Source organism: Indicator indicator, chromosome 34 (assembly GCF_027791375.1).
Source record: "Indicator indicator isolate 239-I01 chromosome 34, UM_Iind_1.1, whole genome shotgun sequence".
Classification (NCBI taxonomy): Eukaryota; Metazoa; Chordata; class Aves; order Piciformes; family Indicatoridae; genus Indicator; species Indicator indicator.
The window spans coordinates 6763524-6779848 of NC_072043.1; positions in this window are offsets into that span (position 1 = coordinate 6763524).

The window sequence follows — 16325 nt, forward strand, 5'->3', positions numbered from 1 at the left end:
GACCATTGGGATGTGCTGCCCAGGGAGGTGGTGGAGTCCCCATCCCTGGAGGTGTTCAAGAGGGGATTGGATGTGGCACTTGGAGCCAGGGTTTAGTTGTCAGGACTAAAGGTTGGACTTGATGATCTCTCAGGTCTCTTCCAACCTGGTTGATTCTCTGATTCTATGACTCAGAGCTGGTTCTGAGAGGAACAGAGAAAGGCTCTGCTAATGCCTGGGGAAGAGAGCACAGACTGGGGCAGGTTTGTGAGTTGGGCTGAAGAGCTGCCAGCACCTGGACATAGGCTCTATGAAGAAAAGTGTAGTCAGCAGGTCAAGGGAGGTTCTTCCCCCCCTCTACTCTGCCCTGGTGAGACCACATCTGGAGTATTGTGCCCAGGTCAGGGCTCCCCCAGTCCAAGAGGGACAGGGAACTGTTGGAGAGAGGCTGCAAAGATGCTGAAAGGACTGGAATTGTTTGATGAGGAAAGGCTGAGAGCCCTGGGGCTGTTGAGCCTGGGGAAGAGAAGGCTGAGAGGAGATCTCATGAATGTTTATAAATACCTAGAGGGTGGGGGGCAAGAAGCAGGGGCCAGGCTCTTCTCAGTGGTGTCCTGTGACAGGACAAGGGGCAAGGGACACAAACTGGATCCCAGGAGGTTCCACCTCAACATGAGGAGAAACTTCTTTGGTGTGAGGGTGACAGAGCCCTGGAGCAGGCTGCCCAGAGAATTGTGGAGTCTCCTTCTCTGGAGACTTTCAAAAGCCATCTGGATGTGCTCCTGAGTGACCTGCCCGGGGTGATCCTGCTTTGCAGGGGGTTGGATGGATGATCTCTGGAGGTCCCTTCCAACCCCTACCATGCTGTGATTCTGGGATTGTTGCTGAGTGGATATTATGAGAGGAAATGGCCTGAAATTGTGCCAGGAGAGGGTTAGGTTGGAAATGAGGAACAATTTCTTTGCTGACAGAGTGGTCAAGGATTGGAAGAGGCTGCCCAGGGAGGTGGTGGAGTCCCCATCTCTGGAGGTGTTGATGAACCCTGTGGCTATGGCAGTGTGGGCCAGGGTTTGGTGGCCCTGGTGGGGTTGGGTTGATGTTGGACTGGATGCTCTCAGAGGCCTTTTCCAACTCAAACACTTCTGTGATTGTGTATTTCATGGGAGTGGGGGAAGGAACCCTTTTGGGCATATCCCAGATCTCACACACCCAGGCTGGAATTCCCAGACACTTCAGAAGAGCTATCTGCAGAGTCCTCAGGGTAAGACAGTCTCCTTCCACATCTCTAGCTGCCTTCTGTCCTCACAACAGGTGCTGCAGAGAAGCTGTTAGCAGGAGCAGCATGTGAGGGACAATGGCACCAGTGTGTGCCTGAGGGGCTGAGCCCCACCTGGCAGCCCTCAGCTCCCTGCTGCTCCTGCTGGCAGCTGCTGCAGGATCAGCTGCTGCAGGATCAGCTGCTGCTGGCAGCTGCTTGCTGAAGTGCCAGATCAGGCTGGGTTCTGACTGCAGCCCCAGCCTGGTTAGGGCCAGAGATGTGAAACTTTGTTAGACAGAGGCTCGTTTGCTGCCTCCAGCTTTGAAACCTCTCTTAGGATGGCAAAGGGAAAGGAGGGGAAGAAGCCAGGGAAGGGAGGGGGGGAAGAAGCCAGGGAAGGAAGGGGAAGAAGCCAGGGAAGGGGGGGAAGAAGGCAGGGACGGGAGTGGGGGAAGAAGCCAGGGAAGGAAGGGGGGGAAGAAGCCAGGGAAGGGAGGGGAAGAAGCCAGGGAAGGGGGGGAAGAAGCCAGGGAAGGGAGGGGAAGAAGCCAGGGAAGGGGGGGAAGAAGCCAGGGAAGGGAGGGGAAGAAGCCAGGGAAGGGAGGGGAAGAAGCCAGGGAAGGGAGGAGGGGAAGAAGCCAGGGAAGGTCCTGCCTGCTCTTCCTGCCTTTTTCAGCAGGATCTCCTATGGTCTCCTGAGCCTCCCTGCTGCTCTTCCCCACTCCCTCTTTTCTGTCCACACACACAGCAGTGCAGATGGGATGTGCCTACCCCCCAGCACCACTGCAGCTCCCAGAGGTGAGGAAAGGAATCCAGGGCTGTGCTGGAGAGGTTTGCACCATGCAGACAGCCACAGAAATCTGCCTCTGCCCCCTGCTGTTCTTTTAACCCTGTAGGTGCTGCCCTGCCTTCTGCATTCCATACTGCCCATTTGCAAGGGGTGCTGAGCCTTTGGCTACTGAAACTTAGGCAATTGTAGCTCTGAAATGGATCAGCTACCAGAAAGGAGGAAAGTGTGAGTAGAGGATGTGCAACAGCAGGTATTGAACAGGCTTGGTGATTGTAGTTTAGGTTTCTTTTTCCCATGTGGGGCTGTAAAATAAGAAAAGAAGGCTCCAGGGAGACCTTAGAGCAGCCTTCCAGTGCCTGAAGAGACTGCAGGAGAGTTGGGGAGGGAAGCTGAATGCACAGAGGGAGGCTGGAGCAGGTCTGGAGGAGGCCATGAAGATGATCAGAGGGCTGGAGAACTTTCCCTATGGGGACAGGCTGAGACACTTCAAGCTGTTCAGCCTGGAGAAGGCTCCAGGGAGACCTTAGAGCAGCCTCCCAGTACCTGAAGGGGCTCCAGGAGAGCTGGGGAGGGACTTTGACAAGGGCTGGGAGTGCCAGGATGAGGGAGAATGGCTTTGAGCTGGGAGAGGGAGATGGAGATTGGAGATGAGGAAGAAATTCTTCGGAGTGATGGTGGGGAGACACTGGAACAGTGGGAGGCTGTGGATATCTCCTCCCTGGAGATGTTCAAAGCCAGGTTGGATGAGGCTGGTGGGAGGTGTCCCTGCCCATGGCAGGGGGTTGGAAGGATCTTTGAGGTCCCTTCCAATCCAACCCAATCTATGAACCTGTAGGGACCAATGGCAGCTCCCTTGATGTATTTGTGAAGGCAGCTGCCAGAAATGTGGAGCAGTTTGCTGGTGGAGCTGGTGCCCAAGGTGCTAAGGTGAAGAAGCACCAGAGGGTGACCTGAGGTGTCAACCAGTGATTTGTGAGCAGTGCCATCAGGTGGAATGACTTCAGTGCTGCTGTGCAGGCTGTAAATGTTAACCTGCAACAGAAATGTCTTGGTGTGGGTGTTAGGTGCTCTGCTGTCCTCATCAAGAAGGTAAGTGGTGAATCCCTCCTGAGACAGATGGAACTGGGGGGAAAAGTGTGAAGGAATCTCAAAACTATGACCTCCTACAAGGTTTTGGTTGCTACCTCCGTTGCTGCTCAGCAGTGGTCTCCTTGAAAGAGTGAATCTTGGTCTTCTTTCTGCTGTAAGTGGCTTAGGTTTAATTTTGCTCTGGATCCCTGAAGTTATTTACTGGACGGTAAGGAAGTGTGGCCAGCAGGTGGAGAGAGGAGATTCTGCCTCTCTCCTCTGCTCTGGTGAGACCTCACCTGCAGTGCTGCATCCAGCTCTGGAGTCCTCAACACAAGAAGGACATGGAGCTGCTGGAGAGGGTCCAGAGGAGGCCATGGAAATGATCAGAGGCTGGAGAACCTCTGCTATGAGGACAGGCTGAGGGAGTTGGAGCTGTTCAGCCTGGAGAAGAGAAGGCTCCCGGGAGACCTAATAGCAGCCTGCCAGTATCTGAAGGGGCTACAAGAAGGCTGCAGAGGGACTGATCCCAAAGGCCTGCAGGGACAGGACCAGGGACAATGGTTTGGAATGAGAGCAGAGCAGATTGAGATTGGATGTGAGGAACAAGTTCTGCAGCAGGAGGCTGCTGGAACACTGTAGCAGGTTGCCCAGGGAGCTGGTTGAGGCCTCATCCCTGGAGATATTCAAGGCCAGGTTCAACAGGGCTCTGAGCAACCTGATCTAGTGCAGGATGTCCCTGCTCAGAGCAGGGGAGGTTGGGCTGGATGACCTTTGGAGGTCCCTTCCAACCCAGACCATTCTCAGATTCTGTGCTTTTCAGCCGTGTGTAGGGACTTGGTAACCTTGAGACCCATTTCGCCTTCAGCTTTTGGGATCCATCCTTTCTGCAAGTTGAATCATGAGGGTGGGGAGAGACTGGAACAGGGAGGTTGTGGATGTCCCCTCCCTGGAGGTGTTGAGGCCAGGCTGGATGAGACCTTGAGCAACTTGTGCTGGTGGGAGGTGTCCCTGCCCATGGCAGGAGGTTGGAACTGGATGAGCTTTGAGGTCCCTTCCAACCTAAACCATTCTATGAATCAATGAACTGTGCCCCAGTACCTTGTCTCTGAACCTAAGCTCCTTTGACTGCTTAAATCCAAGGGTTGCAATGACTCATGTCAGACATCTGGCCCAGAGACAAAAATCATTCAAAGTTTTAGACCCAAAAAAGCCCTGAGTTTGTTGTAGAAGATCCTGGTAATAACTGGATCTATACTTGGAAGAAGCTTTAAAATAAGAAATTAAAACCAAAAAAAGAAAAAGCAAAAGAAAAGCTCCACATGCATTTTGTCAGTAATCCTTCTTGAAAAGGAACTGAGCAAATATTGGACTATGGGGAAATTAAACAGGGGGAGAGGGAGGCCAGGAATAGCTTCTTATTAAAGTATGTGCTGTTGTACAACACAGGGCAACAGCACCACAGTGCTCCTGGGGGAAAGCTGAGGATGGAGTAGGGAAGAGCACAGCTAGGTGAGCTTCCCTTCCTCAAAGAATCAGAGAATTGTTTGGCTTGGAAAAGGTCTCTGAGCTCATCCAGTCCAACACCAACCCAACCCCACCATGGCCAAAGCATGGCCCCAAGTGCCATGGCCACAGGGTTCTGGAACAACTCAAGGGATGAGGACTCCACCACCTCCCTGGGCAGCCTGTGCCAATCCCTGACCACTCCTGCAGCAAAGAAATTGTTCCAAAGAAATTGTTCCTTATCATAGAATCATAGAATCAAGAAGGTTGGAAGAGACCTCAAGGATCATCAAGTCCAACCTGTCACCCTACACCTCATGACTATCTAAACCATGGCACCAAGTGCCACGTCCAATCCCCCCTTGAACACCTCCAGGGATGGGGACTCCACCACCTCCAACCTAACTCTCCCCTGGCACAATTTCCTCTCATAATATCCACTCAGCAACAATCACAGAATCACACCATGGTAGGTGTTGGAAGGGACCTGCAGAGATCATCCTCATCTCCAACCTGACCCTCCCCTGGTACAATTTCAGGTCATTTCCTCTCCTATCACCTGATCCTAGGGAGCAGAGCCCAACCCCCACCTGGCTCCAGCCTCCTCTCAGGGAGCTGCGGAGAGCAATGAGGTCTCCCTCAGCCTCCTCTTCTCCAGGCTCAACACCCCCAGCTCCCTCAGCTGCTCCTCCCCAGCCCTCTTCTCCAGACCCTTCCCCAGCTTCCTTGCCCTTCTCTGGACCTGCTCCAGCCTCTCAATGTCCTTCTGGCAGTCAGGAGCCCAGAACTGAAGCCAGCACTCAAGGGGTGGCCTCAGCAGTGCCCAGTCCAGGGACACCATCCCTGCCCTGCTCCTGCTGCCCACACTATTGCTGATCCAGGCCAGGCTGCTGGTGGCCTTCTTGCCCACCTGGGCACCCCCTGGCTCCAAGAGTGGCCTCCCAGACAAATCAATTCCTGTCCTCCCATGGCTTATTCTGAATGTTTTTTGACATAGGCTGATTTGGTTCCCTGAGCACCTGCTGAGGATCTGTGTCCCCCAACCCTGCTCCCTCCAGCAAATATCTAACTGCCTTTGGATCCTGTGGGAAACACCACCCAGCAGTGACATGAGATGAAGACTCCCTGCTTCCAGGGCATGTTCACAGCTTTGCTGCAAGCCCTCTGGAGGAGGTTTGGTTCCTCCAGGAGCTGAGAATCAGTTCTGCCTGTGTGTGAGTGGCAGTGATTGGAGGCTGACAGAGGATGATTATTTTTGTTTGGGTGACAGAAACCTTCTGGATGTCTGGAGCAGATGCTGTTGAAGTGTCACTTCTTGAGGGGGAGAGACTCTCAGCCTGCTCATCCATCTGTCAGGGCTTGTGGCTCATTATGAAGTGCTCTGGAATTTAGACCCAAGTGGGCAGCTCTGAGCTGTGGGAGATGGATTCTCATGTCTCAGGCATGCAGCTCCTTCTGTAGGTTCATCACTTCTCCTGATTTTCTGCCCATCTGAGTTTGGAGCAATGGACTAACAGCTCTTGCACAGCACTTTATTCCCCTGAGCACAAGGATCTTGTCAAATGTGTATTTCCAAATCTCCTTATCCCAAAAGTCTGCTTCCCTGGTCGCTGAGGGAAGCTGAATGCACAGAGGGAGGCTGGAACAGGTCTGGAGGAGGCCACAAAGATGATCAGAGGGCTGAGAACCTCGCTATGGGGACAGGCTGAGAGAGATGGGGTTGTTCAGCCTGGAGAAGAAAAGGCTCCAGGGAGAGCTTAGAGCAACCTTCCAGTACCTGAAGGGGCTCCAAGAGAGCTGGGAAGGGACTTTGGACAAGGGCTGGGAGTGCCAGGATGAGGGACAATGGCTTTGAGCTGGGAGAGGGGAGATGGAGAGTGGAGATGAGGCTTGGAGCACAGCCCTGTGAGGAGAGGCTGAGGGAGCTGGGGGTGTTCAGCCTGGAGAAGAGGAGGCTCAGGGCAGACCTCATTGCTCTCTACAACTCCCTGAAGGGAGGTTGGAGCCAGGGGGGGCTTGGGCTCTGCTCCCAGGCAAGCAGCAGCAGAACAAGAGGACACAGTCTCAAGCTGTGCCAGGGGAGGTTTAGGCTGGAGGTGAGGAGAAAGTTCTTCCCAGAAAGAGGAATTGGCCATTGGGATGTGCTGCCCAGGGAGGTGGTGGAGTCCCCATCCCTGGAGGTGTTCAAGAGAAGCCTGGATGAGGCACTTAGTGCCATGGTCTGGTTGATTGGCTAGGGCTGGGTGATAGGTTGGCCTGGATGAGCTTGGAGGTCTCTTCCAACCTGCTTGATTCTATGATTCTATGAAACTCTTGAGAGTGAGGCTGGAGAGACACTGGAGCAGGCTGCCCAGGGAGGCTGTGGATGTCTCCTCCCTGGAGGTGTTCAGCTCCAGGCTGGATGAGACCTTGAGCAAGCTGTGCTGGTGGGAGGTGTCCCTGCCCGTGGCAGGGGGTTGGAACTGGGTGATCTTTAAGGTCCCTCCCAACCCAAGCCGTTCCATGAACTCTTCCAGAACTGCAGAGGGCAATTGTCAGTTGTGCCTCTGCTCTTGGTACCCTTTGAGCTATTGCCTAACTGCAAAGCCCTTTGGTCCTTTGAGATCCACCTCAGCTGCTTCAGCTCAGCATGGAGCTAATTTTAATTACCAGGTGGTGTTCACCTCAGGGGCACTGATTCATCCAAAGCAGGCAATTGCCACATTCCAGTGTATTAAAGACATTTATCTCATGCCTCACTGAGCCTTTTTTCTTTTTCTTTTTCTTTTTCTTTTTCTTTTTCTTTTTCTTTTTCTTTTTCTTTTTCTTTTTCTTTTTCTTTTTCTTTTTCTTTTTCTTTTTCTTTTTCTTTTTCTTTTTCTTTTTCTTTTTCTTTTTCTTTTTCCCTTTTCCCTTTTCCCTTTTCTCTTTTTTCTTTTCTCTTTTTTTCTTTTCTCTTTTTTTCTTTTCTCTTTTTTTCTTTTCTCTTTTTTTCTTTTCTCTTTTTTTCTTTTCTCTTTTTTTCTTTTTTCTTTTTTCTTTTTCTTTTTCTTTTTTTCCTTCTGGGCTTTGTAGAGGAGAGACATTGTGGAGGTTGGTCCTAGGCAATCAGATGAAATATAATTTCAAGAAATAATAACCTGCTAGGTGTCATTGTTTGCTCAGGTCTGCTCCTGGTTGGCTGGCAAGAAGTGGGAGTTAAATTGCATGCAGGCAAGAGTGACTGGCAGAGGTATTTATAACTGCTGACTCCATGAGGACTGCTGCAGTGCTTATGGCCTCAGATGCTGAGTCCAGGCTGAAGAAGTTTGTAGCCAAGAGGTAGAACTTTGGAAACTAAATTCACAGGTCAAAGCTTTCATCTCTGCCTCCTTTCCAGTCCCTTTCCAGATCTTGTGACGTCGTTTGTTGGAGCTGGCCTCCCCCTGCCCCTCACTCCAGCTGGAATTCAACCTTAAAAGAGTTTTAAAGATCAAACCAACCCAAACCATTCTATGATTCCATGATCATCCAGTTCCAACCCCATGCCACGGTTGCAACCATGGTTGCACCACTTGAGCAACCCACCAGCCCAGGTTGGTCAAGAGCGGTCAGGCTGCCCAGGGAGTCCCCATCCCCAGGGAGTCTCCATCCCTGGAGGTGTTCAAGAAATGAGCAGAAGTGGCTGCTTGGGACATGGTTTAGTGGTGATGGAGGTGCCCAGTAGAAGACTGGACTCAAAGATTTTAGAGGTCTTTTCCAGCATTAATGATTCATAGCATCACAGAACTGTCAGGGTTGGAAGGGACCTGAAGGCTCAGCCAGTGCCAACCCCCCTGCCATGGGCAGGGACACCTCACACCACAGCAGGTTGCTCACAGCCACATCCAGCCTGGCTGCAAAACCCTCCAGGAGTGAGGCTTCCACCACCTCCCTGGGCAACCTCTGCCAGTCTCTCACCACCCTCATGGGCAAGAATTTCTTCCTAACATCCAATCTCAATCTCCCCACTTCTAATTTTGCTCCATCCCCCCAAGGCCTATCACTCCCTGACACCCTCAAAAGTCCCTCCCCAGCTTTCTTGGAGCCCCCTTCAGATCCTGCAAGGCCACAAGAAGGTCTCCTGGGAGTCTTCTCCTCTCCAGACTGAACAGCCCCAACTCTCTCAGGCTGTCTCCAGAGCAGAGCAGCTCCAGCCCTCTGCTCATCCTCCTGGCCCTTCTCTGGACACCTTCCAGCACCTCCAGATCCTTCCTGCAACAGAGGCTCCAGAACTGGACACAGAGCTCCAGCTGTGGTCTCAGCAGAGTGGAGCAGAGGGGGAGAATCCCCTCCCTGGCCCTGCTGGCCACACTTCTCTTGTTGCAGCCCAGGCTCTGCTTGGCTCTCTGGGCTGCAAGTGCTCCCTGCTGGCTCCTGCTGAGCTTCTCCTCCCCCAGCACCCCCAAATCCTTTCCTTCAGGGCTGCTCTCCAGCCATTCAATGATTGTATGAAATGCCACAGCCCCTGCCTCACACACCTGGCTGCCCAACCTCTCTGCACCCAGGGAAGTGGTTCAGCTTTCCCTTTGCAGGGCTGCCCAGGAGGAGGCTTTTTTTCTACAGACAGTCTCAGACTAACTCTCTGAACCAGAGAGCAAAACAAAGGGCCCAGCCCACGCTGATTCTCCCTCCTCCTCCTGTGCCTATTCTGTCCTTGATCTCCTGGTGCTTGCTCATAATCTTCTTTCCTTTGTAAGGGACAGAACATCATCAATCTTCACCATCTTCATCACCACCTTCAGAACATCTTGGACTGTGACAACCAGGAATAAAACCTGTATGAGAATGAGCAATGAGGCTGCTGGTAAGAAGAGCAAATGGAATGTTGGAAGAAATAAACCTTTTAGCTTTTGAAGGAATTCCAGTGCTGAGGAGCTCAAATGAAATTCCCAAGTAGATGAACAGGATGATTGGTAACCAGAGTTCCCAGCTCCTGGAGAGAGACAGCACAGGGTTGGAAGGGACCCTCCAAGGTCACCTTGTCCAGCCCTCCAGCAGGGACACCTCCAACTAGCTCAGTTTGCTCAGGGTCCCATCAGGTTTGCTCTTGAATGTCTCCAGGGATGGAGCCTCCAGCAAATTTCTAGGCCACTTGCTGCTGTATTGCATTCTCTGGCTGCTGGCTCAGGTGTGCCTTGCTGAAGGCTGCTGCACCCTAGGGCCCTCTCCTGTTGTCCAGTGAACTAGCTGACAGATTTCTTGGGGTTAATGAGATCTTTTTGCCCAGGGCTTGTGAATTCAGGGGATCTTCCCAAGAGAATCACAGAATTGTCAGGGTTGGAAGGGACCTCAAGGCTCAGCCAGTGCCAGCCCCCCTGCCATGGGCAGGGACACCTCACACCACAGCAGGTTGCTCACAGCCACATCCAGCCTGGCTGCAAAACCCTCCAGGGATGAGGCTTCCACCACCTCCCTGGGCAACCTCTGCCAGGCTCTCACCACCCTCATGGGGAAGAATTTCATCCTAACATTCTAATCTAACATTCCTAACATCCAGTCTAAATGGAATAACAGCTTTGAAAGTGTCTGGCAGAGTTCAGTGACAGCAAAAGCCTTCAAACACTTGTGAGGTTGTGTTGGAAGCAGTTGCTGTGTAGCTGCATTTAATGGTGCCCCAAAAGCAATGAAGGCAATGAGGGACCTGGACAGGCTGCAGAGCTGGGACCAAGCCAACCTCAGGAGGGTCAACAAGACCAAGGGCAAGGTCCTGCAGCTGGGGCAGGGCAATGCCAAGCACAAATGCAGGCTGGGCAGGGACTGGCTGGAGAGCAGCCCTGAGGAGAGGCACTTGGGGGTGCTGGGGGAGGAGAAGCTCAGCAGGAGCCAGCAGTGAGCACTTGCAGCCCAGAGAGCCAAGCAGAGCCTGGGCTGCAGCAGGAGAAGTGTGGCCAGCAGGGCCAGGGAGGGGATTCTGCCCCTCTGCTCCACTCTGCTGAGACCACACCTGGAACAAAGCTGGAAGTGGGGAGACTGAGATTGGATGTTAGGAAGAAGTTCTTCCCCAGGAGAGTGGTGAGAGCCTGGAATGGGTTGTCCAGGGAGGTGGTTGAGGTCCCATCCCTGGAGGTGTTTAAGGCCAGGCTGGATGAGGCTCTGGCCAGCCTGATCTGGTGTGAGGTGTCCCTGCCCATGGCAGGGGGGTTGGCACTGGCTGAGCCTTGTGGTCCCTTCCAACCCCTGACTGATTCTGTGATTCTAAGCACTACAGAACAAGCCCAAGCTGCCTGTACGTGGTGCCAGGGAGGCTGCTGAGCTGCCTGCAGCTCCTCAGCCGCTAGAGAGCAGCAGGGTCCAGCTGGAAAAGGTCTTCTCCAGCAGCTCTTTGGTTTCTGCCGTGTTTGGTCTTCAGAAAATCTGTGGAGCTGTGGGATTTTGGAAAGCAGGGATAGGAACCCAGACCAACTGGCAAAATGCATCTTAGTTTAGATTGGTGAGAAACCCAAAGAGGCTGAGAATGAAGAGGTTGACCCACCCTGGATGCTGTGTTTAAATCCTAGCTGTGACAGTGAGACAGACCTGAATGGGGGGTTCAGATGCTGCCTTCTCTAAGCATTCCATTTAGTGACATCTACATTTAATTTAGTGACAACAGCCTGGAGAAGAGAAGACTCTGGGGGGACCTTAGAGCAACTTTCCAGGAGCTGAAGGGATCCTACAGGTAGGCTGCAGAAGGACTTTTCCTGAGGGTGTCTGGAGACAGGACAAGGGGGAATGGTTTGGAGCTGAGGGGAGTGCAGGGTTAGACTGGAGCTGAGGAAGAAGTTCTTCAGGATGAAGGTGGTGAGAGTCTGGAACAGGCTGCCCAGGGAGGTTGTGGATGCCTGCTCCCTGGGGGTGTTCAAGGCCAGGCTGGATGAGGCTTTAGGCAGCTGAGTCTGGTTGAGAGGTGTCCCTGGGCATGGCAAGGGGGTTGGAGTAGACAACCTCTGAGATCTCTTCCCATCTGAGCCATTCCATGACTCCATGGTTCTATGATCTAAAAGCCTCATTTAGGTGGGTGAGGGATAAAGCACACAGCCTCTGTTCCCTCTGCTTGTGTCTTTTGTAGAATCATAGAACTCTCAGGGCTGGAAGGGACCTCAAGGCTCAGCCAGTCCCAACCCCCCTGCCATGGGCAGGGACACCTCACACCACAGCAGGTTGCTCACAGCCACATCCAGCCTGGCTGCAAAACCCTCCAGGGATGAGGCTTCCACCACCTCCCTGGGCAACCTCTGCCAGTCTCTCACCACCCTCCTGGGGAACAACTTCTTCCTAACATCCAATCTCAATCTACTCATTTCTATTTTGCTCCATCCCCCCCAGTCCTATCACTCCCTGACACCCTCAAAAGTCCCTCTCCAGCTTTCTTGGAGCCCCCTTCAGATCCTGCAAGGCCACAAGAAGGTCTCCTGGGAGCCTTCTCCTCTCCAGACTGCACAACCCCAACTCTCTCAGGCTGTCCTCATAGCAGAGCAGCTCCACCACATCTGTGCTGTCCCATCTTTTGGTGTGAGGCAGCTAACATTGAATTCAGGGGAGGAAGTCTTTGGTTTTGTTTTTTTTTTTTTTGGCTTTATTTGGTTGGGGGTTTTAGGTTCTCTGCTTTCCTCCACGTAGGCAGCATTGCATGCAGTAGTATTCAGAGAGTCCCAGAATGGGTTGGGTTGGGTTGGGTGGGTTGGGTTGGAAGGGACCTCAGAGATCTTCTGTATCACATTGCAGTTCACCTTGGCCCTTGGTTTAAGAAGGACTTGAAGCATAAACTTGAGTCCTTGCACTTTGGAACTGGCTGGTGACAGGAGCTTACAGCAAGGAGGTGGAGTGGCTATGAAATTAGGTAGGAGCTGTAAAAAGAAAACCAGCTGAGGCTGTGTTACTAAAGCAGTGGAGTTAAGGAGAGAATATTCTCCTGTCCACAACTTCTGAGCTATGGTTTGGGTCTGGTAGGAGAGAAATCAGCATCACACAGAGGAATCTGAGTGGAGATGCTGACTAAGAACTGAAGGTCAGCAAAGAGGATCCCTTCCCCCCAGCCCTAATTCCACAAAGGACAGCAAGATTCTCACCTTTCTGAACTCTTCCTTCCAAGCTAAGCAGATTTGGTAGCTCACAAGCAGTGGGATCCCAATGAAAGGAGAAATGAGAACAAAAAACTTCTCTATTCTCCACCTTGAAAGGGATTCAGTCACAGATTGCATCAGGTTGGAAGGGACCCTCAAAGGGCATCTTGTCCAACCCCCTGCACTCAGCAGGGACATCTCCAGCTAGAGCAGGCTGCCCAGAGTCTCAGCAAGTCTGACCTTGAATGCCTTCAGGGATGGAGCCTCCACCACCACCACATGAGAGTCATAAGATCACAGATTGCATCAGGTTGGAAGGGACCCTCAAAGGTCATCTTGTCCAACCCCCTGCACTCAGCAGGGACATCTCAAACAAGATCATGCTGCTCAGGGCCCCAGCAAGTTTGACCTTGAGTGTCTCCAGGGTGGAGCCTCCATGACCACCACATGAGAGTCATAGAATCACAGAATGCATCAGGTGGGAGGGAACCCTCAAAGGTCATCTTGTCCAAGCCCCCTGCACTCAGCAGGGACACCTCCAATGAGATCAGGCTGCTCAGGGCCACATCAAATCATTCACAAGACTCAACACCAGCAGGGACATAGAATCATAGAATTGGAGGGATTGGAAGTGACCTCTGGAGATCATCCATTCCAACTCTCCTGCCAGAGCAGGGTCATCCAGGGCAGGTCACACAGGAACACGTCCAGGTGGGTCTTGAAAGTCTCCAGGGAAGGAAATTCCACAACCTCTCTGGGCAGCCTGCTCCAGGGCTCCAGCACCCTCACAGTGAAGAAGTTTCTCCTCTTGTTGAGAGGTGAAGAGAACTTGGCAGAGGAGGGTCAATGAGAGTCTGACCTTGAATGCCTTCAGGGATGGAGCCTCCACCACCTCCTTGGGAAACCTATTCCAATGTCTCCCCACCCTCACTGTGCAGAACTTCCTCTTGCTGTCCAACCTAAATCTGCCCTGCTGCAGTTTCCATCCATTGACCCTCATCCTGTCACTCCAAGCCCTTCTGAACAGTCCCTCCCCAGCTCTCCTGGAGCCCATTCAGGTCCTGGAAGGCTGCTCCTGGAGCCTTCTCTTCTCCAGGCTGAACTGCCCCAACTCCCTCAGCCAGGACACTTGCTCTGGGCTCTAGCTGCTCTTGTTGGAGACAGAACAGAGATTTTGAGCTATTGTAGCTCAGATGAACTCATCAGGTCTCCTGGACTGTACATTTTCAGTGTCTGCAGAAGATCACTATGTGACTTCTGTACTTTCTTAAATTAAACTTCCTCAGCTCCATCTCATCAGGCAGCTTCATCTCCATTTTTCTCTGCAAGGAAATTGAGATAAAATCTGAAATGGCCTTCACTGAAGGAGAAAAGAAGGATGTGACACCAGGAGCCCTTCCTTAGAATCATAGAATTTATTGGCTTGGATAAGCCCTCTGGGATCCTCCAGTCCAACACCAACCCAACCCCACCCATGCCACCAAACCATGTCCCAAAGTGCCATGGCCACAGGTTTCTTGAACACCTCCAGGGATGGGGACTCCACCACCTCCCTGGGCAGCCCCTGCCAATCCCTGACCACTCCTGCAGCAAAGAAATTGTTCCTCATCTCCAACCTAACCCTCCCCTGACAAAATTTCAGGCTGTTTCTTCTCATAATATCCACTCAGCAACAATCACAGAACCACAGAATGTTAGGGATTGGAAGGGACCTGCAGAGGTCATCCAGCCCAAGTCCCCTGCCAGAGCAGGAGCACCCAGGGCAGGGCACACAGAACACATCCAGATGGGTCTTGAAGGTCTCCAGAGCAGGCTCCACAACCTCTCTGGGCAGCCTGCTCCAGCCTCTGGCACCCTCACAGGGACAAAGTTTCCCCTCCTGTTCCCAGGGCACCTCCCCTGCTCCAGCTTGCCCCCAGTGCCCCTTGTGCTGTCCTTGGCCATCCCTGAGCAGAGCCTGGCTCCAGCCCTGCACAGCTTTATCCCCAGCCATGAGGGCAGCCCCCAGGCTCCTCCTGTTGAGGTGGAACTTGCTGTGTCCCAGGCTGTACCTACTGTAGAACCTCCTGTGAGCTGTCACTTGTGTGCTTTGAAGGACCAGAGCTGCTTGTCAGAAAGGCAGGGAATCAGAATCACAGAATGGGTTGGGTTGGAAGGGATCTTAAAGCTCATCCAGTTCCAACCCCCTGCCATGGGCAGGGACACCTCCCACCAGCACAGCTTGCTCAGGGCCTCATCCAGCCTGGCCTTGAACACCTCCAGGGAGGGGACATCCACAGCCTCCCTGGGCAACCTGTGCCAGAGTCTCCCCAGCCTCATCCTGAAGAGCCCTGAACAGCTGCAGTGTCACCTGATAGCTTCTCCTGCTGCTTTTGCTTTCCTTCCTTTGCCTTTTCATCCAAATGGCTTTTAGTTTAAGGCCATTGATGGCATTTGCAGCTCTGTGGACAGCTGAATCCTAGAATCACAGCATGGCTCAGGTTGGAAGGGACTCAGAGCTCATCTGCTCCAACCCCTGCCATGGGCAGGGACACCTCTCAACCAGACTCAGCTGCTCAAGGCCTCATCCAGCATTGAACCCCCTGGGGAGGAGGTACCCACAGCCTCCCTGGGCAGCCTGTGCCAGAGTCTCACCACCCTCCTACTGAAGAACTTCTTCCTCAGCTCCACTCTAACCCTCAGCTTCCAACCATTTCCCCTTGTGCTGTCTCCAGACACCCTGATGACAAGTCCCTCTGCAGCTTTCCTGTAGGATCCCTTCAGCTATTGGGAAGCAACTCTAAGGTCCCCCCAGAGCCTTCTCTGGTGCAAGCTACCCCCAGATCATTTGACTGCCCTTGGTTGAGTGCCTCTGCAGAGTCTGACCTTGTTTCCCCAAAGGGCTCACAGGAGCCTAACAATGAGCATCTGGAGGGGAGGGGGAAAGAAAATGAGAAGCAGACCTGTGGAGATTGCAACAACCTGACACTTCTCAGATCCTTTCATTAAAGGAGGAAAAACAGACTGCTGATCCTCAGCAAGTGTTTGGAAGCAGATCAGTGAGAGACTCTGTGGCACTTGAAGTTCTCTGTGTATATTTAGCTCCTTTACAGCCTCTATCAGCAGGGTGATTGACTCTGGTGCTGCAGCACCAACCTCAGCAAGTCAAAGGGCAGCAGCAGTGCTGCTGGAAAATGGGATCAGGAGGGTGGTGTGCGTTGTGGAGTCATGGAATGGGCTGGGTTGGAAGGGACCCTAAAGCTCATCCAGTTCCAACCCTCCTGCCATGGGCAGGGACACCTCCCACCAGCACAGGGTGCTCAAGGCCTCATCCAGCCTGGCCTTGAACACCTCCAGGGAGGGGACAGCCACAGCCTCCCTGGGCAACCTGTGCCAGTCTCTCCCCACCCTCACTCTAAACAATTTCTTCCTCATCTCCACTCTCCATCTCCCCTCTCCCAGCTCAAAGTCATTGTCCCTCATCCTGGCACTCCCAGCTCTTGTCCAATGTCCCTGGAGCCCCTTCAGGCACTGGCAGCCTGCTCTAAGGTCTCTCTGAAACTTCTCCAGTTGAACAGCCCCAACTCTCCCAGCCTGGTTAGAAATTGGAGCAGAGTAGATTTAATTTGAACATTAGGAGCAAGTTCTTCACCACTGAGGGTGGTGAAATCCTGGAACAGATTGCCAGGAAGCGTGGTGGAGG